Raw genomic sequence first — 25,412 nt, 5'->3', positions numbered from 1 at the left:
ATGTCAATCTCAATCTCCTAATTTATCCTTCCCCCCTTATCCCTTGGTAACTATAAATTTGTTTTCTACATCTGTGTCTCTACTTCTGTTTTGTAAATAAGACACTATGTTTTTTAGAAGACTTGGAGATTGACCATCAATTTTGTGAGTATGTTAAGTAGAGATCAGTTAAGTAGGTTTCCACTTATAACTTTCTTTTAAATAAAATTCACATTTTTACTGTTTTTCTATGTGTCTTGGTCCAAAGGAAATCTGAAAATTCCTTGCATTACAGAAGAGACTGTGTGTGAGTGAAAATGTGTGTGTGTATGTGTGTGTGCATGCATGCATATGTACATGTGTTGGGTATTAAAAAAAAGTGAGATATATTGGATAATTTTTCTTTAACTCTTCTTTGTAATAGACTAATGATCCCTCAAAGAGGCCCATGTTCTAATTCTGTGAACCTGTGAATATTTAGGCTACCTGGCAAAGGGAAATTAAGGTTACATATGGAATCCAGGTTAAAATAGGGAGATTATCCTGGATTATGTGTATGCCCCAATGTAACTAAAAGGCTCTTTTAAGTAGAAGAAGAGGAGGAGAAAAAATGAGAGGGAGATGTGACAATGAAAGAATAGTTGAGAAAGATATAATGTTACTGGCTTTGAATATTGAGGAAGGGGGTCATGAGCCAAGGAATGCAAGGAATGTAGCTAGCCTCTAGAAGCTGGAAAAGGCAAGAATTTGAAGTTTATCTAGAATCTCCAGAAAGTATCCCAGCCCTGCTGGGTAGAAAATAAGCCATAGAGATCTAATGTTCAGTATAGCGAATATAAATAATAATATTCTACTACAATAAGGTAATGTGATAAGTATCACTACCAGAACAATCATATTACAACATATAAATATATCAAAGTAACACATTGTACTTTGTAACACATTAAATTTATGTACTGTCATATATAAAATATATTAAATTATATATATTTTTTAAAAGACACATATACACAGACAATAACTTGACATTCTGAGTCTCAGTATCTTCTTTTGGATCTCAATTAAACCAGAACATTTTTTTCCACTAATTTCAGAGGCAGCCTCAGAATCTTAAAGTGTTGCCTCTGAGCTTTCCGTGGACAGCAAGATGCGAATAGGAGGATGGGATTTCAGGAATTAGGACACGGGGCCTTTCCCACACCATCTTCTTTCCCTTCTCTGAATCACAGTGACAGTGACTCCATTTAAAATGTGATTTTTTTTCATTAAGATCCTGATTAAAAATTCTCTTGAATAAGAGAATAGGTATACAGAGAGAGAAATGTTAGATAATGCCTGAATTAACTGTATTTTTAGGTTTCTACAATTCTGAAATTCAGTTCTATTCAACAACTGCTAATATATGATTCAATTTCAACAAGTGTTAATTGAATGTCATTAGATTTAGAATTGCACTGTTTTAATTTAACATATTGTGAGCATTATTTTGTAATATTAAATGTTCTTTGTAAAGAAGATTTATTCCTATATGATATTCCATCAAATGGGTATGCAATAATTTCTAATCATTACCTTTATTTTGTAAATGTGAGGTTTTCCATTGTTTCATTTTTTTCTTTCTTTATTTTATTTATTTATTTATTTTTGCGGTACACGGGCCTCTCACTGTTGTGGCCTCTCCCGTTGTGGAGCACAGGCTCCAGACATGCAGGCTCAGCGGCCATGGCTCACGGACCCAGCCGCTCCGCGGCATGTGGGATCCTCCCAGACCGGGGCACGAACCCGTGTCCCCTGCATCAGCAGGCGGACTCTCAACCACTGCACCACCAGGGAAGCCCTCATTATTTTCAATTATGCTGAAATGAGAATCCTTTTACATAGATCTTTGTATTCCTTATTTCAATTGGATTATTTGCTAGAAGTACAATTGTTCAATCATTTATTCACAAAGTACTTATAGAAAGCTGTGATGTACCAAGAACTATTCTATAATTAGGCATACAGGAAAGAACAAACAAACCTGTTACCCTAATAGATACATTATAATAAAATAAATATAAAATATAATGTTAAGACTGACTACTTTGAAAATAATACAAGATGAGGGAAAATAGATGATAATTGAATTTAACAGCATGAAATTTTGAGACTTGTGATAGGTAACTCTCTAATACCTCAAAGAAATCCATATTCTACAGCCACAAGAAAGTTATTAAACAACAAGAAGTATTTAGTGTGGACATCATACAAAAGGTCCTATTCTAAGTTTTGGAGTTGCTGCAGTGAACAAAAAAATGTTCTTGCTTTCATAGATGTTGCTATCTAGTGTATTACCTTTTGTTATATTTGTTCCCAATATTTGACCCCAGTTTGTCTTTTGTGTCTTAATTTTTTCAATATCTTTAATGTTCAGAAAGTTGTAAATGCATATGTAATTAAACCTATAATCATTTCAGTAAATCCATCTATAGTTTTAATAATTTCCCTATTACTTTCCTTCCTTCTCTCCCTTCCCTTATCCTCCTTGTTCCTTCAATATGCCAGGATGAACTCACCTTAGGCATTTTCCACTGGCTGTTTCCTTCATGTTGAGTCTTTCTCCAGGAATTTTTAAGATTTATCCCTCACCTCCTTCAAGTCTTTGTTCATATATCGACCTCATAAGGCCTAACAATGGCCAGTCTTGTCACAACTCTTTTTTTTTTTTTTTTTTTTTTTTTTTTGCGTGGTACGCGGGCCTCTCACCGTTGTGGCCTCTCCCGTTGCGGAGCACAGGCTCCGGATGCGCAGGCTCAGCGGCCACGGCTCACAGGCCCAGCCGCTCCGTGGCATGTGGGATCTTCCCGGACCGGGGCACGAACCCGTGTGCCCTGCATTGGCAGGCGGACTCTCAACCACTGCGCCACCAGGGAAGCCCCAATCACAACTCTTAAAGAGTATGAAATCAACATTTTTTATCCCTTCTCTTAATAGTGTTTATCATCTACTCTTCTAAAGTAAAGTGTATATAGATATGTTGCTTATTTGTCTACCTCCCCTCCACTAGAATGTAAGCTCCTAGAGGGCAGGTATTTGTGCAGTTTTGTTCACCTCTCTATCTCCAGGGTCTCTCTCTATATATTTGTTGACTAAACTATTGAAGTTCTTTCCTATCTTGAGTCTGTAAATATTCACCTATATTTCATTTAAATTTTTAGTTCTTTCTCAATTAAACAATTATTTGTTTTGGTGTAAGGAGTTAGCTAAGAGTCATATAATTCTTCAAATGTGGAGTTAACCAATTTTTCAACACAATTTGATCATAAACCTTTTTTTCTCTACTAGTTTGTAAATGTAAATTAATCAAAGAGCACATTCTTATATAAACTAGGTCCTGTTTCCAAGGAAAACCAATCTTTCAAAACATTTCAAAAGCTAAACTAAAAATTGGAATGAAAAGTAGAAATTAATAATTGGTCTACAATGTGTGCAAAAATTACAAACGGCTTCCCTGGTGGCGCAGTGGTTGAGAGTCTGCCTGCCGATGAAAGGGACACGGGTTCGTGCCCCAGTCCGGGAAGATCCCACATGCCATGGAGCGGCTGGGCCTGTGAGCCATGGCCGCTGAGACTGCGCATCCGGAGCCTGTGCTCTGCAACGGGAGAGGCCACAATGGTGAGAGGCCCACGTACCGCAAAAAAAAAAAAAAAAAAAAAAAAAAAAAAGAAAGTTATATGTATTTTATAATCTTATATTAGTTCTTTTTAGAAGTAGTAGACATCTTCCATAAGATGACATATCTCTGGAGCTATTTGCTCAGAAAACTGTACATGATTGTGAATAATGAAAATATTAACACAGATTTGAATGGGGGACATTAATTGAATTATTTGGTACCACCACCCATTACCATATTGTGAACGTTTTGAAATTACCCTTTCCTACAGAAGTAAAATTTTGACTTGCAATATACAAGAGGAAATTATTTTAATGGTCGTTTGTCACATTGTCTCAAATACTGTATAGCTATATACTTTGCTGGTCCCTGAAAATTTGTTAGCAAAGATTCCATATAAAACTCCTAACTGTTCGGATATTAAGAGAAGAAAATAGCTTTGCAGAGACATTCTTATGTATTTAAAAACAAATACATAGTCACTATATAATGAGTACATGTTTTTTATTTATGCAGAATTAAGAAGCAGAAACAACCAAGAGTACAACACAATGTTTGTAAGTAGCAATATTCATCCTTTAGAACAGAAGTCCCCAACCCCCAGGCCACGGAAGGTACTGGTCTGTGGCCTGTTAGGAACCTGGCCATATAGCAGGAGCTGAGCAGCAAGCGAGTGGGTGAAGCCTCACCTGTATTTACAGCCGCTTCCCATCACTCGCATTACCACCTGGGTCCGGCCTCCTATCAGATCAGTGGTGGCATTAGATTCCCATAGGAGCACGAACCCTACTGTGAACTGCATATGCAAGGGATCTAAGTTGCGCCCTCCTTATGAGAATCTAATGCCTGATGATCTGAGGTGGAGCTGAGGCGGTGATGCTAGTGCTGGGGAGTGGCTACAAATACAGATCATTTGCAGGGAGGTTTGATTGCACAGAGACCATAATAAATCAATTGCTTGCAGACTCATATCAAAGCCCTATCAGTGAGTAGCAAATGACAATTAAACTGCATCTTATGGAGTAGGCTGGACATAAGCAACACACTTAGGATTTCACTGTCTCCCATCACCCCTGGAACCATCTAGTTGCAGGAAAATGAGATCAGGGCTCCCACTGATGCTGCATTATTGTGAGTTGTATAATTGTTTCATTATTTATTACATTGTAATAATAATAGAAATAAAGTGCACAATAAGTGTAATGCACTTGAATCATCCCAAAACCATCCCCCTACCCCATCCATGGAAAAATTGTCTTCCACAAAACTGGTCCCTGATACCAAAAAGGTTGGGGACAACTGCTTTAGAATACATAGCAGCATTTATTTATAAGGGAAGACAGCCTGTATGAAGTTGTCACATTTCTTTTAGCTAAATTTTCTGATACTAGAGGGTATTTAGCCATTCATTTGTGCCCTCTCCTTTTTTATTCCATATCTACAGAGAAACTCTGAAGGAAGACTGGACAAAGGAACAAATATGGGCCATCTTGATAGGGGTTGGAGTTTACATTTGAAAAAGTAAAGAGATTAGAATATTTGTTCTGTATAAAGTCTCCTCTATTTAGATTGTCTTCCTTTTTGATGGCTTAATTCTACTAATATGAAAAACCTATTTTTCTCTTCCTTTCTCTATGGAATGAAGGCCATTGCAGTTATTAATTGGCCAGGCAGGAATAGAGGTAGGATTCAAGGACAAGGGTTCACAGAGCAAATGACTAGCCTGAACCCATGAAGTGTTCCCATTAACATATGGCCAAGCCCCGGTCACTGAAGGAAATGGCATTCAATTGGCCATAGCCCAGTCAGTGATTAAAACATTTGTCTTTGCCTAAAGTGTATTACCTCTTAGTTGTACTAATTGGAGGTTAAAAATGGATATACATAGAGCAACAGCTATGATGACTGTCTTTGATTGACTAAGATCTAAGAATTCAAGATTTCATCCAACTCTTTTCCTCCTTTTATTCTTTACATCTAATATTATGCCTATTTACCAAAGATTAATAAAAGGTGATTTTGTTATAATGTTATATACTCTATAGAGAATAAGTACAATGTACAAATTCAATGAGAAAATTCTAATTGATTCATTGTATTTGCCTTTATGCCCAATAGACTTAGTAATAAAAGTAAGTATTGGTTATCATACAAGTTCTTACTTAATTGTAGATGTGGAGATGAAATTTGAGATATCACAGGTGTTGTATGACACTTCCTTCCTCTGTCTGCTCATGAACTTAAATTTCAGAGAGCTAAATTTTCTCTAAATGCAGGAGGGAAGGTGATTGCATTATCAGACAACCCCACACCATCCCATTCTCTGCACTAGATAAACAACTAAAATTCAGCTCAAAGCTTGCCTTCCTATATAAAGTTCTCAGAGATTTTGGGCTCTTTCAGACTCATTAGAGCAATGACTGTAGAGTTGTCTAAACAACCACCTCCTTTTTGAAACTTAACCTAAGAAAGTCCATCTTAGTTAAGTGCACTGGGCACTCTCATCAGAATATTCTCTTTCCCAAATTCAGGAAAATTAAAACTACAGACTCAGATTTCTTCTAATTCCTTTCTCACATGTATAACCCATGTTTTTTTGTATAACAGCATTAGTTTGTTATAAATTGTATTATACAATTATTTAGCTCTATATTTTATGTATAACTAGTGTTGACAAATAATGTGCCTCTGGTACCAGGAACACATCATGTATATCGTGTATAGCAATCATAATCCCTAAGGGTACTGTCAGAATGTGTCCAATAAGCACTTGCTATGAAATGAAAGGATTTGAAAATCAGACTGACTCAAAGATTTGATGAGATGACACTTTCATAAACTAAGTAAAAATATAAAGAAATTCAGTTTTAACTAAAGTGATTGTCTTCTGGGAATACTCTAAATAACTGATATGTAGGTTGTGTAGTTTGAGCCATATAAACTTTTGCCAAATATAGCATACTTAATTTAAAAAAAAATTTCCATATCATGAAAAATTGAACCTGAGATAAGCCACGTAGATTGTTCAAGATTGATAATTTTTTTCATACAAAAGAATAAATTTTCAGTTCCCTGGCCCGGGTCAGGTAGAAATTAGAATATGTCTATACCTGATGAAAACTGTTACTGTTATATGCAAAGCAATGTGCTTTTTTATTCTATTACATTTTAATTAACTGTGACTGCATAGGTATGGTGTTTATTGTCTAAGTTATTGATCAAGTAATTTTTTTGCCACACCATAGGAAAAACATAACAGAGTCTAAACTAAGCATGTGTCAGCTGCAGAGAAATTCCAACTTAATGTAATCCATTTTTGATGCTCACATTTTTCTTCTTGGAATTTTCCCAAAAATGATATTTTGTGGGGTTCATCTATGTAATGGATAATGATCTTTAGCTTCTTTGGGACAAGTTAACGTGCTTTTCCAAGGACATAGACTTGGCAATTATCCACCTCTCTATACACACACAGTAGCACGCAAACCTGCTGAGTGCTTTTATTTACCCTGTAAACCTGACAGATGTGATCCCAGTGAGGTTCCATCATATTCCACAGCTGAGTGGAGCCCATATGTTATTGAGAAGAGAAAAAGAAAAGAAGATTAATTCAGTTGTCAATGCAAGTAATTGGGGTTATGTCGCCACCTTTCCTAGTCTGCATGGAAGTTAGTCATTTTCTTAATTATTTATAAAAAGACAGAATTAGGCTTAAAACCACCAATACATTTTTTGCATTGTGTTTGTCTCTGTGGCTCTTCACATTCCATTCAGATGGAGTGATAAAGGCACAGACTCTTCTCTTCTTAACTGTACAATGTGAAGAGTGTGCTGGATTTATGGACAGATAATGGACAGACATAGAGTTCAAGCTAAAAGTAGAGAAATATTTAAATCTCTAACAATCTGTTTGCTTCTCTTCATCAGAAACCATGACTAGGAGGGAAGAAAATTCCAAGTCCTGTATTTTTTTTTCAATTCCATACACATTGACTCAGAGGATGAGTAATTTTAGCTTGATTTGTCACCTTGTCTGCCTTTGTTCTGAGACTCTATATCAAAATGAGATAATATTTGTGACCTTGATTTATAAATTGTATAAATTTATAAATTTATAAATTGTATAATATAAATTATACTGCTTTATACAGTATAAATACTGCATAAAGCACTGTTTTTATTATGACCACTTCTCCTCTTTGATGGATAAATGGTACTGCAGTTTGAGAATAGATTCACTAGTAAAGAACTTATGGGTAACCTATTTTATAAAGCTTATTTGAATATGAGGTATTTTTATCCATAGCAAATCAGTCTACCATCTTCCACAAGTTTTATATAAATAGAGTTGGAAAATAACACAGAATGATATAAAAAAGTAGATACGTTACAAATAGAAATGCAAATGAAGTGCTAAAATTTTATAGTGGGAAAATATCTACCTGGGCATGTCCTATTAAATCTGGGTCTTTTTTAAAATTGAATTGTTTGCCAAAGTATTTTTCTTTGTTTCATTTAAAACTGAAATGTCATTCTTTAATATTTGGTAAGTGAATATTCTAAAGAGGTGAAAGTTGCAAGATTATAATTTATTTTAAGAGACATATATTAATATATTATATATATTAGTTAATATATATAGTATTATATATTATAATATATAGTATATATTATATATAAATTATATATAATATTAATATTAATGCATAAATCAAGTTGTTATTGAACTGCATTATTTTAACTATCTAGTATAGCTATGTGTATTTGTGCACATACATTTTAAATAAATGATGTGTGTGTATATACAAACCTATATATATATAAACCTATATACACATGCACACATATGTAAACATATACACACATACATACTATATGTGTGTGTATATCTCACACATGCATATACTGATATTTACATATAGATATCTGTCAAGCAAGGTTACAGTCAAGTGTTCAAAACTGTTCGCTCAGTTGAATTGCCAGTTTACTAAAAGAATAAATAATGTAACTCAAACTATTGCAAAGATTTATTATAGTGATTTTTTTAACCTTCACCAAATAGAATTCCGTCCATATTAAAAATCAGCTGATTTACTACTGTAAGCTTTTGTATCCACCTAACAGTCTGAAAGTTTCAATCGATTACAAACAAGCAAATTAATAAGATGAATTAAACATATTATCCTCATGGACCTAGAGACTGTCATACAGAGTGAAGTAAGTCAGAAAGAGAAAAATAAATACTGTATGCTAACACATATATATGGAATCTAAAAAAAAATAATAATAATGGTTCTGAAGAACCGAGGGGAAGGACAGGAATAAAGACACAGATGTAGAGAATGGACTTGAGGACACGGGGAGGGGGAAGGGTAAGCTGGGATGAAGTGAGAGAGTGGCAAGGACATATATATGCTACCAAATGTAAAATAGATAGGTAGTGGGAAGCAGCCACATATCACAGGGAGATCAGCTCCTGCTTTGTGACCACCTAGAGGGGTGGGATAGGGAGTGTGGGAGGGAGATGCAACAGGGAGGAGATATGGGGATATATACATATGTATAGCTGATTCACTTTGTTATACAGCAGAAACTAACACACCATTGTAAAGCAATTATACTCCAGAAAAGATGCTAAAAAAAAAAACATAGAGAAACAGACAAAAGCCAGAGTCTATATATTTCTTAACATTTGCTAGTCATCAAAATTTGATTTTCTTATTCCTTTATACACCCACTACCTGCAATGACAATATAAATGGAAATGCATCTCAATTACTTGACTGATTCATTCACTCATAATTCACTAATTTTTAAGCCACATATCTTAACAAAATTTGTCAGATATGGGCTAGATGTGAGATTACAATGGTGGCTTCCTTGTCTTTTAGAGGAATAAAATTAAATCAGTGCATAATCTAAAAGCAATATGATGAGTGAATTGAAAAGATTGTGTAAATCATAATATATATATATATATATATATATATATATATATATATATATATATATATATATATATATTAAGGAAGGGGAAATCATTGAGAAGTTTTAAAGAGGGAGAACTATTTCTCTTAAAGGTCCTAGAAGAAATCAGAACATGGTAGGAATTAGCTGATATCTGCAGCAGACATATCTTTTATTCTCTCGTAAGTTTTACAATAGGAATAGTTATCTACTTTATTTCAGAAAAATACATGCCCATCATGTGTGCATCATTACAAATAAATGAATATGTATTTATTTGTTTTTTTATTTAATTTTATTTATTTTTTTATACATCAGGTTCTTATTAGCCATCCATTTTATACATATTAGTGTATATATGTCAATCCATTCTCACAATTCTTCACACAACCACCCCACCACCACCACCACTGTCCACCCTTGGTGTCCATAGGTTTGTTCTCTACATCTTTTTCTCTATTTCTTCCCTGCAACCTGGTTCATCTGCATCATTTTTGTAGGTTCCACATATTTGCATTAATATATTTGTTTTTTTCTTTCTGACATACTTCACTCTGTATGACAGTCTATAGATCCATTCATGTCTCATATGACCTGCTTTCATTTCTTTTTATGGCTGAGTAATATTCCATTGTATATATGTACCACATCTTCTTTATCCATTTGTCTGTCGATGGGAATTTAGGTTGGTTCCATGACCTGGCTATTGTAAATAGTGCTGCAATGAACATTGGTGTTCATGTGTCTTTTTGAATTATGGTTTTCTCTGGACATATTCCCAGTAGTGGGATTGCTGGGTCATATGGTAATTCTATTTTTAGTTTTTTAAGGAACCTCCATAGTGTTCTCCATAGTGATTGTATCAATTTACATTCCCACCAACAGTGCAAGAGGGTTCCCTTTTCTCCACACCCTCTCCAGCATTTGTTGTTTGTAGATTTTCTGATGATACCTATTCTAACAGGTGTGAGGTGATAACTCATTGTAGTTTTGATTTGCGTTTCTCTAATAATTACTGAGGTTGAGCAGATTTCATGTGCTTCCTGGCCATCTGTGTGTCTTCTTTGGAGAAATGTCTATTTAGGCATTCTGCCCATTTTTTGATTGGGTTGTTTTTTTGTTTTGTTTTGTTTTGTTTTTTTAAATATTGAGCTGCATGAGCTGTTTATATATTTTGGAGATTAATCCTTTGTCCATTGATTATTTATAAATATTTTCTCCCATTCTAAGGGTTTTCTTTTTGTCTTTTTTATAGTTTCCTTTGCTATGCAAAAGCTTTTAAGTTTCATTATGTCCCATTTGTTTATTTTTGTTTTTATTTCCATTACTCTAAGAGGTGGATCAAAAAATATCTTGTTGTGACTTATGTCGAAGTGTGTTCTTCCTATGTTTTCCTCTAAGAGTTTTATACTGTCCAGTCTTACATTTAGGTAACTAATTCATTTTGAGTTTATTTTTGTATATGGTGTTAGGGAGTATTCTAATTTAATTCTTTTACATGTAGCTGTCTGGTTTTCCCAGCACCACATATTGAAGAAGCTGTCTTTTCTCCATTGTATATCCTTGCCTACTTTGTCATAGATAAGTTGACCATAGGTGCATGCATTTATCTCTGGGCTTTCTATCCTGTTCCATTGATCTATATTTATTTTTTTGTGCCAGTCCCATACTGTCTTGATTACTGTAACTTTGTAGTATAGTCTGAAGTCAGGGAGTCTGATTCCTCCAGCTCCGTTTTTTTCCCTCAAAACTGCTTTGGCTTTTTGGGGTCTTTTGTGTCTCCATACCAATTTTACGTTTTTTTGTTGTTGTCATTCTAGTTCTGTAAAAAATGCCATTCGTAGTTTGATAAGGATTGCTTTGAACCTGTAGATTGCTTTAGGTAGTATAGTCATTTTCTCAATATTGATTCTTCCAATCCAATAACATGGTATGTCTCTCCATCTGTTTGTATCATCTTTAATTTCTTTCATCAGTGTCTTATAATTTTCTGCATACAGGTCTTTTTTCTCCTTAAGTAGGTTTATTCCTAAGTATTTGATTGTTTTTGTTGCAATGGTAAATGGAAGTGTTTCCTTAATTTCTCTTTCAGATTTTTTCATCATTAGTGTTTAGGAATGCAAGAGATTTCTGTGCATTAATTGTGTATTCTGAAACTTTACCCAATTCATTGATTAGCTGTAGTAGTTTTCTGGCAGCATCTTTACGATACTCTATGAATAGTATCATGTCATCTGCAAACAGTGACAGTTTTACTTCTTCTTTTCCAATTTGTATTCCTTTTATTTCCTTTTCTTTTCTGAATACCATGGCTAGGACTTCCTAAACTATGTTGAATAATAGTGCTGAGAGTGGACATCTTTGTCTTGTACATGATCTTACAGGAAATGCTTTCAGTTTTTCACCATTGAGAGTGATGTTTGCTGTGGGTTTGTCGTATATGGCCTTTATTATGTTGAGGTAAGTTCCCTCTATGCCTACTTTCTGGGTAGTGTTTATCATAAATGTGTGTTGAATTCTGTCAAAAGCTTTTTCTGCCTCTATTGAAATGACCATATGGTTTTTATTTTTCAATTTGTTAATATGGTGTATCACTGATTTATTTGCATATATTGAAGAATCCTTGCATCACTGGGATAAATCCCACTTGATCATAGGGTATGAACCTTTTAATGTGTTGTTGGATTCTGTTTGCTAGCATTTTGTTGAGGTTTTTTGCATCTATATTCATCAGTGACTTTGCTCTTAAATTTTCTTTTTTTGTAGTATCTTTGTCTGGTTTTGGTATCAGGGTGATGGTGGCCTCATAAAAGAGTTTAGGAGTGTTCCTTCCTCTGCAATTTTTGGAACAGTTTGAGAAGGATGGGTGTTAGCTCTTCTCTAAATGTTTGATAGAATTCACCTATGAAGCCATCTGGTCCTGGACTTTTGTTTGTTGGAAAAATTTTAATCACAGTTTCAATTTCATTACTTGTGATTGGTTTGTTCATATTTTCTATTTCTTCCTGGTTCAGTCTTGGAAGGTAATACCTTTCTAAGAATGTTTCCATTTCTTGCAGGTTGTCCATTTTATTGGCATAGATTTGCTTGTAGTAGTTTCTTAGGATGCTTTGTATTTTTGTGGTGTCTGTTGTAACTTCTCCTTTTTCATTTCTAATTTTATTGATTTGAGTCCTCTCCCTATTTTTCTCGATGAGTCTGGCTAGTGTTTTTGCTTATCTTCTCAAAGAACCAGCTTTTAGTTTTATTGATCTTTGTTATTGTTTTCTTTGTTTCTATTTCATTTATTTCTCCTCTGATCTTTATGATTTCTTTCATTCTGCCAACTTTCAGTTTTGTTTGTTCTTCTTACTCTAGTTCCTTTATGTGTAAGGTTAGATTGTTTATTTGAGATTTTTTTTTTTATTTCTTGAGGTAGGCTTGTATAGCTATAAACTCCCCTCTTAGAACTGCATTTGCTGCATCCCATAGGTTTTGGATCATCATGTTTTCATTGTAATTTGTTTCTAGATATTGTTGATTTCCTCTTTGATTTCTTTAGTGATCTCTTGGTTATTTAGTAATGCATTGTTTAGCCTCCATGTGTTCGTGTGTTTTATGTTTTTTATCCCTGCAATTGATTTCTAATCTCATAGCACTGTGGTCAGAAAAGATGCTTTATATGATTTGAATTTTCTTAAATTTACTGAGGCTTGATTTGTTACCCAGGATGTGATCTATCATGGAGAGTGTTCCATGTGCACTTGAGAAAAATATTTAATCTGATGTTTTTGGATGGACTCTCCTGTAAATATCAATTAAATTTATCCCATTTATTGTATCATTTAAAACTTGTGTTTCCTTATTAATTTTCTGTTTGGATGATCTGTCCATTGGTGTAAGTCAGGTGTTAAAGTCCCCCACTATTACTGTATTACTGCCCGTTTCTTCTTTTAGAGCTGTTAGCCATTGCCTTATGTATTGAGGTGATAGTATGTTGCATGCGTACATATTTATAATTGTTATATCTTCTTGGATTGATCCCTTTATCATTATGTAGTGTTCTTCCTTGTCTCTTGTAATATTCTTTATTTTAAAGTCTATTTTATTTGATATGAGTATTGCTACTCCAGCTTTCTTTTGATTTCCATTTGCATGGAATATCTTTTTCCATCCCCTCACTTTCAGTGTGTATGTGTCCCTAGGTCTGAAGTGGGTCTCTTGTGGACAGCATGTATATGGGTCTTGCTTTTCTATCCATTCAGTGAGCCTGTGCCTTTTGGTTGGAGCATTTAATCCATTCACGTTTAACATAATTATTGATATGTATGTGCTTATTCCCATTTTCTTAATTTTTTTTTAGGTCCTTTTCTTTTCTCCGTTTCTCCCTTAGAAAATTTCCTTTAGCGTTTGTTGTGGAGCTGGATTGGTGGTGCTGAATTCTCTTGGCTTTTCCTTGTCTGTAAAGCTTTTGATTTCTCCATTGAATTTGAATAAGATCCTTTCTGGATAGAGTAATCTTTGTTGTAGCTTTTTCTCTTTCATCACTTTAAATATATCATGCCACCACCTTCTGGCTTGTAGAGTTTTTGCAGAGAAATCAGCTGCTAACCTTATGGGAGTTCCATTGTATGTTATTTGTCATTTTCCCTTGTTGCTTTCAATAATTTTTCTTTGCCTTAATGTTTGCCAATTTGATTACTATATGTCTCAGCATGTTTTTCCTTGGGTTTATCCTAACTGGGACTCACTGCACTTCCTGGACTTGAGTGGCTATTTCCTTTCCCATGTTAGGGACATTTTTGACTATAATCTCTTCAAATATTTTCTTGGGTCCTTTTCTTTCTTTTCTCCTTCTGCAACCCCTGTAATGCAAATGTTGTTGCATTTAATGTTGTCCCAGAAGTCTCTTAGGCTGTCTTCATTTCTTTTCATTCTTTCTTCTTTATTCTTTTCTGCTGCAGTGAATTCCACCATTCTGTCTTCCAGGTCACTTATCCATTCTTCTGCCTCAGTTATTCTGCTATTGATTCCTTGTAGTGTATTTTTCATTTCACTTATTGTATTGTTCTCCTCTGTTTGTTTTTTCTTTAATTCTTTTAAGTGTTTGTTTTTTAATTCTAGGTCTTCGTTAAACATTTCTTGCATCTTCTCAATCTTTGCCTCCATTCTTTTTCCGAGATGCTGGGTCATCCTCACTATCACTATTCTGAATTCTTTTTCTGGATGGTTGCCTATCTCCACTTCATTTAGCTGTTTCTCTGGTGTTTTATCTTGTTCCTTCAACTGGTACATATTCACTGCCTTTTCATCTTGTCTATCTTTTTGTGAATGTGGTTTTTGTTCCACAGGCTGCAGGATTGTAGTTCTTCTTGCTTCTGCTGTCTGCCCTCTGGTGGATCTGAACACATGTTTATTTTAACCTGTATGCTACTTCGATCATGTGAAAGCTTCTAGTTTCTGCCATTGTGTAGCAGAATATACAGACATAAAAATAATTCCACAAATCAAATGCCCCTCCAATAAACAAATGAACCAGGGATATTGGCAGACAATCTATAGATGAGAAATGGAAATAATTATAATAAATGAAGACATGTAAATTATTGTAACAGATAAGTGATAAATACATGAACAGAATATTTGACCTTCATCGCATAACTATAAGATGAAAACTGATGCTGTCACCTATAAAATAAGAAAATGATAAGAAATAAATTATACCCCTGTTAACATTAGTAATAATTAATCTTTCCAAAAGAAGTAATCTGGCAGTAGTATCAAGAGCCTTAAAAATATTCTATGTGTAACAATATATTCTGTGGAAATCATCAGAAAAAGAGATTAGGATTATATTACAAAATGAAGCACTGAATTGCTATCTAAAATAGCAAAGCATTAGAAATAACATCAATGACCAATAACAAAATTAATTTCTCAGTAAACAATGGTCCATTCGTGTGATGCAATATTACAGAGCTATTCAAGACATTATTCTCAGTACTTGATCATCATCAAATATTCTCATAATTTAATTTATGTATTAAAACAGGCCATTCATTTATGAAATGTTTGTTACTATTTTGATACATGCCTATCGTGCAGTACAGTTTTGTGCAAAACATTGTCCTTGCCCTCATGAGGATTGTAGCCTAGCTATAGAGTTAAACAAAGAATCAGGCAACTTAAATGGGATATTGTGTGTGTATGTGTTGAGATAAAAGAGAAAGGTACTAAGGAAACACAATAAAAATTTGGTGAGCATAGCTTGTTGAGTCAAAGTCAACTGTGACTTGTCAAGACTTCCTCAATGGTTGTCTAGGGTGAGACAAGAAGGATGAATAGGATTTAAGCAGACAAAGAATGTTTGAAAGAATGTTCCAGACAGAAGAAAAATTATATGCCAATGTCCAAAGAAAAACACAAACATTTCCTATACAGTATGATTTGAATTTTCCATAAAGTACTCCAACATACTAACAATGATTCTCTATGAGAGGTAGATTTTTTGTTGGTATTTATAACTTTTTTCTCAGTTTTAAAATTTTTTATTAAATCTTGTTTATGACAAACATGATTTGCTATTAAATTAGGAGTAATTAACCTTACAAGTTTTCAACAGATTCAAAGAATTAGAGGAGACTGACCTTCAGAAGTAGTAATCAATACTTAAATTTATTCTGTATACTGTTCATGAGTCCTCTTGTGTTTAAATGCATTAGCATCAGGATTCGGGTATCAATCTATCAACCAGTTTCATGCGTTTCTCCTAGTAAAATCTGTGACTTCAAGCAGCATACCTTGATGATTAACTATAAGGTCATATAGCAAAATGCTACCTAGTAGCATGTTGGTCTCACTCATGCCAGGGTCACAAGGCTATCACAAAATTTAAAGATGGGGTAAAGCGTTAGTCCAATTAGCTGCCTGACTGCCAGAAGAAAAATCAATAATTGCTCAGAGGAACTAGCTATTTTTTTTCAGAGCTAGTTTTACAACTAGGCTGTGTATAATGCATAGGTGACTGACTAGGTGATGGTAAATACACCAGTGTCAAGGAGGGTCTAGGTCTGAAAATACTAAGCAAACTACCTAATTTCCTACTATAATGCAAATGGACTTCCTCATGTCTTGAAAACTTTTGATATTTGAATTTTCCCTTAAATAAAAGAGACATTATTTCTCTTGATAACATCAACAACATAACCTACAAAGACAGATATGTGAGCATCTTGTCTGTCATAAATGTCTATATATTATGCTGGTATTAGAGAGGTAAACGATATTATACATGACCTCAGGAAGTTTCACTTACTTAGAGGGGCATATTAGGGACACAAGATATGTGTCTGTGCACCCACCAGTACTATCAGTAACATATTTTAGGTGCTGCATAACTGACACAACCAGTAAGTTCTTAGGGAGTGTGAATGAAGCCAAGACCATACACAGACTCTGGAGTTCAGAGGTGGCTTCCTGGAGATGACACTCTGAGCACTTTAGTAAGGGGATCTATAGGTAAGTAAAGAGTGACATTCAAAGAACCATTTGTTGTGTGTAAAGACATTTTGGAAGGTAATTATAATTTACTTCTGTTATTAATTCTATTTTTATTATTGATTTTACTGATTCATGGTTGTGCAATTGCTTTATGATCATTTTAATAGGGGTTTCATGACTGATTTTAACCTACCCTGAAGTATGGAAAAAAAAAAAACGTAATGTTTGTATGTTGCAGTTACATTCCCTTAATTGTAGACAAGATTTATCTCCTTTAACCATTGTACCTTGCTATTTTACTCAAAAACAAATTATATTAGTTATCTATTGTTGCATAACAGATTACCTCAAAATTAACATCTTAATGTAAACATACTCATTGCCTCACCATTTCTGTGGGTCAGGAGTCCAGGCATGGCATAGCTGGGTCCTCTGTTTCAGGGTCTCTCACAAGGCTTTAATCAAGGTGCTGGCTTATGTTGAGAACTTATCTGAACATTTGACTGAGGAAGAATCTTCTTGAAAGCTTACTTACACAGCTGTTGACAGGATTAAATTCCTTGTACTGTGTGAATTGTAGACTGAATTCCTTGCTGGATGTCAGAGGTAGCTCTCAGTTCCTTTCCACCCAGGTCTCTTCATAGGACAGCTCATAAAATGAGCAGCAGGTTTTTAGTTAGGAAGGCAAAAATTACAATCATGCGTAATAGCCCATCAACTGCTGTATTCTATTAGTTAGAAGCAAGTCACAATTCTTGCCCACTCGATTTACAAGGACATTAGTACAGAGAAAGGAATCATTGGGGAACCATCTCAGAATCTATCTACCACACAATTTTACAAGTTTTATATGCTTAAGTGTGATGCATAAATTATGACAGAAACACAGAATTTTTAATTCAATACAGGAATTTACTTGAGATATCCTTGACTAGAAGATGTGGTAATACTATTTAGATTGCTAAACTAGTTACTGGTTAAATGTAGACTATAGTATAAACTCTAGATTCTCTACTAACTACTAAACAATGTTAGTCAAATCCTCACCTCCACTTATGCCCAGTTTCATTATCTATAATATCAAGAGATTGGGCTAGAAATCATTTTAATGTTAATATCTTATTACTGTGTATCAGATACAGTAATCTGAACTATTAGGGCAAATTTGGCAAAAGGGTGTTTTAAATATTTAAGTGGAAGTTCATTTTTTTCTACCTTTGCAACTCTATATGAAATGAAAGTTGAGATAGTGTTTGTTCTCTACAGTATAGAATATGACATTTTAAAGTATGGGTAACCAAGCTGAGGTTGTGCTGATTTTTTCAATGATTTTATAACCTACATTGTACTGTGTTGCAACCTAATTATGTAGTCTGTAAGATGTAGAACTCTGTACACATTATCAGAAGCAGTGTCCCTGGATTCATTCAGAGAACACAGATTAGTACAAAGGTAGGATGATTAAATTGTGTATTACTGGGGAGCATCTGAGTTACAACATTTTCATGAAGTTTGACATGTGTACAAATGGAGAAAAATAAAAGATCTAAAGTGATAGGAAAGGAATCGGTCACTACTCTGTTTAGCAGTAGAATCAAAGATACTGGACAAACTTCATGCACCTGTCCTGCAGCATACCTGAACTTACTATCTAACCTCTCTCAATAGCTTCTTTTTTTCCCAAAGAAAATATTTTATCCAAAGATTTCAGGTTTTCTTTTGGGAAACACTAAAGATGGAGTTGGGGGTGTTCTGACTATGCTCATGCAATCATTATTCAACAATGTACTGTCCTGCAAGACTCAGAGAGATGCCAGAGAGGGTTATAATATCTCTTATTATATGACCCAGCACACAACCTTTTCAAAAAGACTTTGTCAGACTACTCAGCAACCCTGCAGATCCAAATGTAAACTATATATTCTTCCTGGAGAAGGCAGTAAAAGGAATTGGTATGCAAAAATGCTGAGCAAACAGTAAACACTGTAAGACTTCAGTAGGATAAAATATCATATGTCTTTCCAATGAAAAATAAAAGAATGATCCTGGCTACTAGTGAGCATTAAAGATCCCAGGATACTTCTCTCAGGATAGGACTGTTAATCTATGTGTTCTGACAAAATTCAATTTTGGGTAATTGTCTTCTGTCTCCCTAAATCTCTTTTTCCTTTCCATTTATATTGAAAATGTCTCACTTTCTGTCCTAAATGGATTACACTATCACTCACCTAGAAGGGCATATTATAAGAAGGTAATTGTAAATTTATGTGTGAAATGCCAAATAATGTGCACATTCATAATACTAGTTCCTTATCATTATTATTATTAATTTATACATTGCTGCCTGCTAGAATATTTTGTTGTCCTTCCTTGGATATTGTTTTAGTTTGTAGTCTTCTTTCAAATTATCTTATAATCATGCAATATAAACTCTCAATTCTACTTCCTAAGTTAAGTAAATTCATTTTGCCTTTGATTATATTGTGTTTGGTTTTAATCACATACATTTACTTATATCACACAAAATGCCAACCATGTACTTAAGTATATCTGAAGTTGGTAGACATTTTTTAAGTTCCCCAAAAATATCTGACCTTTTTTAAAAAATATCAATCATCTACCCTTTCTCACCTCTAATTCATTTTTCAAATCAGCCTCAGAATAAGCCAAACCTTCCTGTGAAATTTCAGAGCTTTGCCAGTCTGCATTTATAAGGTTAAGACAAGCCTAACATAAAAAAAAAAAATGAAACTGGTGACTATCCTGTTATACAATCTGAAAGGCAAAGAGAAGGCTCAGTCTCTTCAACTTGCTACCTGAAATTATCTTCCTCACCTTCAAGTTTTATTACCTTTTAAAATATAAAACCCCAGAGAGGTCAAATAAAACTGTTAACACTTGCACATGTATAGGGTTGAGTAAATTCCCTGTCCTTTCCTGAAAGCAATTTTAATAGGGTGAACAGTGAAAATATAATGAGAATTCAGGTACTTGAGAATAGGAAGAGACAAAGGATGATTTAATGGGGGCAAAAAGAATGACTGCCCAGAAAAGATCAGAGGTCTACTTTGTCCTCTTTCATCTGGATCTGACTCAGTTAAAATTTTAGGCTTCTTTTTACTTAAGTGACAGGGCTCCCTCCTACATATTACCTATTACAAATCCACTGGATATTTTTTATTATGTTCTTAACAATATTTCTGCGTAGAACTTGACAATATAAAAATAGCTTGAACTTCCTTAAGTTGAGTGAGGGCTATACCAGGCTTTCTTATTCTGCTAAAACCTTTCTCTAACATAATCCTAAAATAGGCCCTTGAAATTGCTAATAGATCTGTGTGAGCTTAATGTGTGTTTTTAGGAGGAAAAATTAACCATGTACAGTGCACAAAGAACATTCTGATTGAAAGGTACTGTATAAATGAGAGATATTTTTTCTTATCCTGTTCACACTAGAAAAAAATTATTGAAAACTGACTGTGGCATGTCTGTAGATAGAAGATACTGAAATTTGAATATATGTGATTCAGATTCATGTAGGATTACAGACTGGAACTTAAATCTGATGCCTTCGTGAGCTATTAATTTAACCAATCAAGTAAAAAATAATAATATCAGAAAAATCTACCTTTATTCTGAGATTTTTGCATGAGAGTCTATGTCTAAAATCTTACTATAGATTGACTGAGTTCAGTTGAAAAAAATACTTAATTCGATCAGATGACTTTATTTTGTTTTTCCTGACTCAACCTGTGATACTCACATTAGCCCAGTGTAGGACAGAACATCTGTATCAACAGGTAATGTCCCCACACATGAACTGATCCTGTAGGGCTTTTTTTGTTGTTGTTGTTAACTTGGCAGTAAGAATTAATAAGAAGTTCTCATGAAGTTAATCTCTAGAAAATTCCTAGGGCTACGTAAGCCATTAAAATCTCAATCCTATGTATCTTGGGACTTTGGTGGAATTTCCATTGCTAATTAGAATGACAAGAGATATACATGTATATGTGTACTTGTGTGTGTTATAGGAAGGTATACGTCTGATAGAAAATATATTCTATTCCAGACATCTGCCTCATAGTGCCAAAAATTATAAATTGACAAGAGCACCCTATTTTAAAGGGTTAAGTTAGTGATTACATACTAAAGTGGTGTTACCAAATAGGGGAAAATCTATGAACAGTGATGGGAGTATATTGTTTGTGGTTTTAGGACCACTGTAGCATCAGTAGCACACTAACCTAATGGCAAATATATCCCCAACTGAAAAATCTCTAAAGAATTTATTATAGTAACTAACTTCTAACATTCATAAAAGGAAACAAACAAAAAATTAAAATAAACACACATCATACTCACCAAGATACCCAGAAGAAATGAACAGCAAAATTGTTTCCAGAGTTTTGGCCATGTCCCAGGCATTTTATCTTTAACTCATTTATACTTGGCCTTATTTGTATCCAATTTGGTTTACAAACATGATCTGAAGTCTTTCGTATTTGTATTCATTGGCAGAATTTGTTGTAAAACCTCAAAGAAACCTGTCCAACAAGAAACACATTGCATCCTAATGTTTCTTGTTCAGTTCAGTCCATCATTCTCACTTGCTCATTGATGGGTACAATGCAAGGAGACAGGAGTTACCTAAAGTGATGTGACACAACATGACACATCAATCAAGGATTATTTGAAAAAGGACGCAGTGCAGAGTTTTCCAAGTTTTGTATTTTGGAAGAGAAAGGTTTTAAACCCGTCTTAGGAAAAAAAAAAGATGAAGGGCCAATCCAATATTGCTTGCTGAGTCATAAGGAAATTGAATTTGCTCTAAGGAAAGAAAGGTAACCAGCAGAGATGATGAAAACCCTGAGGAAAATGTTCAAAATGAGATCATCATAATCGTTTCATGTTGGTGAGTTTGTCAAGGCTTCAAAGAGAAGGATGGTGGGAACTGAGATTGTTCCGCAGTTGAAGTGCATGCAGAGTGCATACAGAGAGGTTTAAATTAACTTCTGAAATGTTCAGTGATCCTCAAAGGAACTTAATTCCTTAACTTTGGTTAAATCTTGAAGGGAGGTAGATAAATGGGATTATTCTTTGGCAAGAGCATTATCCTGTTCTGGAAGGAATAGTAACAAGTTCCTCTATTTTGTTTGCATTCAGGGATGGGATGTGGTATAGTACCTGCCAAGACTCCTCCCCGCCTGCTCATTTCACTCCAGCTGCTAAGTAAAGTCTTCTGTGAAATTTGTATTGATCATCCTAAGAGTAACATGTGCCTTCTTCAAAGTAATTTAAATGATTTGAATATGGGAGTTTTGATATATACAACATTTGTCATAATGTGATGTAGTATTCTGGACTCTAACTTTAATCTTCAGAGGTCTAAAGATAAATTTGATTTAGTTTCTTACTTGCTGTCTAGTAATATGCAATGCGACAGTGCTAATACATCTTCCTTTTATATAATACTTAACAGGGTCATCAGGTAATAACAGGTCTCTCTCTCTCTCTCTTTGTTTAAATGTATAGTCTTTGCCTTTTATTTAGTCAATATCTACATCCTAAGTATGTGTATTTCTGCCTAAATTATTTCTTTAAAGTAAGGTTGGATCTTAGTGATCCCCTTGATTCTAAAATATTTAAACCTTGACTTTTAGCAATTAAGGGAGGGAGCTCAAAATCATGTTAGCCCACATGCTTAATGAGAAGTTGGGAAAAAGCCTAGAAAAACTGACCTCTTCAAATTAGGAATAAGACTTTTATGAATGCATAATAACTTCTCTGATAAAGTAACAAAGGTGAATGAAAACTACGTACAAAATAGTAAAATGCTATTTTGGAAAATACTTTAATTTTACAAACTTCATTCAAAATAACCCATGAGATAAGTGGGCCATGCCCATCCCCTAGATCTCATGGTGTTGTTGGCATCAATACTCTATTGGTCTTTGACTCTTTTTCACTACCAAAGAATATCTAGAAGTGGCTTTTGAAAAGGGGACCCACTTCTTCCTCCATAAGGGTGGGTAAACCATGAATATCTGGATGGACATGATCCTTGACCTCATGGCACATATAGTCCAAAGTGAAAGAAAGGATTTGAACACACATGCTAAATAACTTCTGAAAACAGCATGTGTGCAAAGTGCTACACAATGATTGCTTGTGCTATGAGAGAGTGTGGTGAGGCAACACAACCTAACCAGGAATGAAGGTAGAGAATGTTATCAGAGTCTCAGTAACCATTCTCTCCTACAAGAATATGAAGAACATAAGTAATAATCAAGATTTTGATGGGATTATAAGCACTGTCTGACACTGAAATCTCTTTTTAAGAATCCCCAACAAATGTTTTTTAAATTTCTGCATAAAAATTTCAAGGAGTGAAGAAATGTATACTCCCCAGGTATTTCATTCTGTCTTTGACCAACTTGGTTATGTAGTAAGAGGAAATTTTCGACTCCATGTTCTGTCTTTTGATCCGAATTCTACCACTACAAAAACAAGGAAAATTAGTTCAATTTTTATCCCACATGACCATATCAAAATACTGCAAGAAGACTATCATATTTTCCCCAAGACTTTTATTCTCTTAAGCAAAATACCTTTGATGGAATATTCCCAATTTACTTAGTAACCCTGCCCATCATCCTAAAAATGGGATATAATTTGTCTGGTTTCCCATACTAAAATGTAGTGAGCAAGTTTAGACTAGGTGTGCCTAAATCTTTTTAAGTCTTGCAGATATTAAAAAAAATCAGAGTGTAGTATTTAACATTAATTTTTATTAAATTTCATCTTAATTAGATGCCACCTGATATTCCTGATAGGTAAGAACTTTTGGGTCTAATTCAGTCACACAGTGTATTTCAGATGCCTGAGTGTTAGACTTGTGAAATATGGTTGTCTTACCTTCTACATCATCAGAAAATTGTGAAAAATTAACTTGGTAATAAATATGTAAGGAAAATGACTTTCTCTACCTCTGTATTTTCTGGTAATTTCTGGGGAGTGTTTTAGTTATTTGTGTATAACTAGCATCTATTTAAAATTATTATTTGAAAAACTGTGGACTTGACCTTAGCCAATGAAAGGGGGGAATCAAAGATATATGACTATAAAACAATTTTACCTGTGAAGAATAGAGGAAGCAATGTAAATTTAGTGCCAGGCAGTTCAGGATTCAGTTACTATATCTGCTACACTAACTATGTGATCTAGAGGACATCACTAACCTTTTCCTCTGAATTTTCTGACATGGAAACACACACACACACTCTTAATTATATACCAAAATATTGTGTGAACTGAATGATTACATGCAAGTACAAGGCTCTTGGCAGTTAGATTTTCTCTCTTACCAGAAGTTTATAATAACCTAGAGGAGATGAACAATTCCACAAATAATAAAATCATTTGAATGAAAGTGGTGAGTAGGTGAGAGGTAGAAATGTCCAGAGGGATTATGTTTAAGTCACCAACAAAATGCTTCCAGTTTTGAATATTGCTGTGATGGTGTATGCCTTAAATTCTGCCCTGGCAAAAGTAGATGATTGGAGGGCAGAAATATAGTCTGGAAGTAGAATCTGCTTTAGATTACACAAAATAATATTCAGATGGTGCTATCCTTAACCACGTGGTTTTCTGAAACCATAAGAATCCATCTTGCCAGCTAGATGTCTTCATTTATTAAAGTTACATTTCTCTCTTTTAATTCCAATTCCTTTTTTTTTTTTTTTTTTTTTTTTTTTGACTGTTGAGCAGATTTTATTTCTGCAGGCAAGAATGCAGAAAGACACAGGAAGTTTAATCTTTAAACTGAGCTCTCAGGGGCGAGGTGACTCTCTCCTGAAGAGGGCTGAGGCATCCTGAACTTCAAAAGGTCTAGGTTTAGGTCTAAGAAGGTGTATGTGCTGTACATGTGTATGTCATGATGCTTGAGATTCTTGTAGGTGGTGTTGTCAAATGGCTCAGCAAGGGCAGTGACTTTTTGGTGGACTTTGCTTCTTGGGATTCGTTGGCAATCTCTTTTCATTCTTTCCTGATTCTGCAGAGAGAGAAACTATAGGAGCAACTCCTCGAAACACTCCTGCTTCTAGAAACACAGTCTTCAGCACCCCGGCTCAAACTTGCCCCAGCAGAAGTGAGGCAGCCATGGCCGTGACTCAGGCGCGGGCCAATCCTCCTTCAAAGTCAACAACTATATATGAATAAGATCCTCATTTTCTGTTCTTACTTTGTTCAAGCATGGATCAATAGAATTCAGTTGAACAGAGTAATTGCATTTACAGAGTATTGCTTTATGATATACATCATATATATGTAC

The 25,412-nt window shown here is 34.5% G+C and overlaps 1 protein-coding gene and 1 pseudogene across 2 annotated transcripts in view; one reads left to right on the top strand and one right to left on the bottom strand.

Moving 5' to 3' along the window:
* LRRTM4 (leucine rich repeat transmembrane neuronal 4) overlaps nt 1–25,412 on the top strand; it is a gene marked incomplete at both ends in the record, with an annotated part of 719,728 nt that overhangs the window by 619,145 nt on the left and 75,171 nt on the right. The window lies entirely within an intron of this gene.
* On the bottom strand, nt 24,913–25,242 carry LOC307064743 (NADH dehydrogenase [ubiquinone] flavoprotein 3, mitochondrial-like; annotated as a pseudogene). The gene has a single exon. The product of its transcript is annotated as an NADH dehydrogenase [ubiquinone] flavoprotein 3, mitochondrial-like (transcript).

Source organism: Hyperoodon ampullatus (assembly GCF_949752795.1).
Source record: "Hyperoodon ampullatus genome assembly, chromosome: 15".
Taxonomy (NCBI): Eukaryota; Metazoa; Chordata; class Mammalia; order Artiodactyla; family Ziphiidae; genus Hyperoodon; species Hyperoodon ampullatus.
This window is presented reverse-complemented; position numbering and strand designations above follow the sequence as displayed.